Source organism: Ctenopharyngodon idella, chromosome 10 (assembly GCF_019924925.1).
Source record: "Ctenopharyngodon idella isolate HZGC_01 chromosome 10, HZGC01, whole genome shotgun sequence".
In the NCBI taxonomy this organism is placed as follows: domain Eukaryota; kingdom Metazoa; phylum Chordata; class Actinopteri; order Cypriniformes; family Xenocyprididae; genus Ctenopharyngodon; species Ctenopharyngodon idella.
In genome coordinates this window covers 39,871,297-39,874,014 of record NC_067229.1, presented here as the reverse complement: position 1 = coordinate 39,874,014, position 2,718 = coordinate 39,871,297, and positions in this window count along the sequence as shown.

The following is a 2,718-nucleotide window of genomic DNA, read 5'->3' as shown; positions in this document are numbered from 1 at the left end:
GTGCAATGGCACGGCAGGGATGGCACAAGTCATTCAGTTATAGACGTAAGAGGGAAAGAATAAAGGGTTTGCAGCATTGCTAGTCAGAAACACACTTGTGGTTCGTGTCAAGCACCAGGCCAGCACAGGTATCTTGGACAGAACCACCTAATGGCATCACGGCTGCGTAGTTCGTGATATTGTGACATCGTTATAAGTTCCGAATATGAACACACGCCTATGGCTTTGGTGAGAATGGAGGTGATCTTACTTTGCTGTATAAAGATAGTGTTTGAGGAATATTCAGAGTCAAATACAACACAAGCTCTATTAACAAAATATGTGATACTGTTACAACAGAAAATAATTTTGAAAACTACTTCTAAAAATGAATGTGCATTTACCAAAAAGAAGCAACTGGAATGGCTGGTTTAAAAGTAGAATTGTGAAGTTTGTATTTTTGTTAAAGCACAAAAAAAGAGATAGTTCACCCAAAAATGAAAATTCTGTCATCATCATGTTGTTCCAAACCTGTATGACTTTCTGTCTTCTGTGGATCAAAAAAGATCTTTTTAAAAATCACTGGTAACCAAAACTGTTACCAACATTCTTCAAAATATCTTCTTTTTGAGGGTGAGTAAATGATGACGGAATTGTCATTTTTGGGTGAATTATCCCTTTCAGGCCAAGAATTTCCAAAGCATGTTGCTTCTACATGCCGCCATGATATCAGTGACTGAGAGACAGATTTTATATTTGTAAACTGAGTAACGAGTCCCTCAATGTACTTGTATGAAATTTTAATGCTAAAGTACAGTATATGTACTTCTACCATTTAAATTTTCAACAACTTCTGATTTTAAAAAAAGTATGGTAAAGATGGTAAAAATCCAGCCCTAATATTAAAGGGTTAGTTCACCCAAAAATGAAAATTCTGTCATTAATCACTCACCCTCATGTCGTTCCACACCTGTAAGACCTTTGTTCATCTTCGGAACACAAATTAAGATATGTTTGACGAAATCTGAGAGGTATATGACTCGTCCATAGACAGCAATATAATCAACACTTTCAAGGTCCAGAAAGGTACTAAAGACATTGTTAAAACTGTTGACGTGACTGCAGTGGTTCAACCTTAATTTTATGAAGCGACGAGAATACTTTTTGTGCACAAAAACAAAACAAAAATAACAACTCAATATCTTCTCTTCTGTGTCATTCTCATAGGTTGTTTACATCCAGCACTTCCAGGTTCTACATCAGAACGCCGACTCATTATTGGCCGGCTCCTGCGTCAGCATCACCTGCATGCATCGTGCTGTTCGCGTGTGCAGCTTTGGCCAATACTGAGCCGGCATTCGGATGTAAACACAGAAGCCTTCACTGTGCTTACTGCGGCACCTGCGTAAGGATAATGACAGGGAAGAGAAGATATTGTTGAATAAAGTCGTTATTTTTGTTTTGTTTTTGCGAACAAAAAGTATTCTCATCACTTCTTAACATTAAGGTTGAACCACTGCAATCACGTCGACAGTTTTAACGATGTCTTTAGTACCTTTCTGGACCTTGAAAGTGTTGATTATATTGCTGTCTATGGACGAATCATATACCTCTCAGATTTCATCAAAAATATATTAATTTGTGTTCTCAAGATGAACGAAGGTCTTACGAATGTGGAACGACATGAGGGTGAGTAATTAATGACAGAAATTTCATTTTTGGGTGAACTAGCCATTTAAGCAGCCATTTCTGAATAAAGAAACTGGTAGAGTTTAGAATAAACAAAGTGGTAGAGCGGTTAAGTTTACTCCGTATCCACTTCACAGCCTGTCAAAAACAGGCCAATGTTGGAGATAATAAAGGCACACATTGTGCTGCTGAAACTCTACTATCCATGTCCTCAACACCTGAGGGGCACTTCAAACTATGACCATCTCCTGTCAGCCTTATTCTGTTTTCAATTAAGCCTTCTGGGCTACACTTACACATCCTGTACAAGCTTAGATCTGACAATTAAACTGATCTTAATCCAATTAGCCAATATAAAGAAATTAGATATTTGGCCAGACATATTTGCTCTGAATGGTAACTGAGTCTTTGACTAATTTTTCTCTACAGGATTTAACAACAAGCTCTTTGTAGGTGGTTGTAGCGCTGTCTAGGGATGGTAGTGTGCTTCCTGATGATCATTTTCTTTGGTTTTGAAACTGAATATGTATAGAATATATACTGCATCTAAATTTGATCTGATATGTTTCTCTCTGATGCGATGACTGGAAAAGCAACAGGTGTTGTGTGTCAGTGGGTCATGTTATTTCTAGTTAGCATCATCAAAAGATGGATGGAGATGCTGAATGTGCAAATGCTTGGACGTGGCAGCCTCCCAAAACCAGCCCAGCACTTTCCACAAATAGAATACAAAATAAAGCCTCTTAAAAATGAAATAATTTCTTGTTCTTTCAACAAATGGTCAGTGAAAGTGACACTTAACCTTTAAAGAATGGTGACTGTCAACCTCAGGAGGTCAAACTAAATATTATATGAGCTGGTTTATTTTACATTTATTTTATATGAGGTTTGCTATTTTTGCAACTCTGTTACTTTTGTGATTTTGTTATTTCCTATAGCAATAAACATTAAATGAAAGATGCTATATTTAAAACAAAATGAAATTTGAATTAAATTAGGGACAGTAAAACCACTAAATTGTATCCTATTTGTGGAAAGATGGTTTTCACA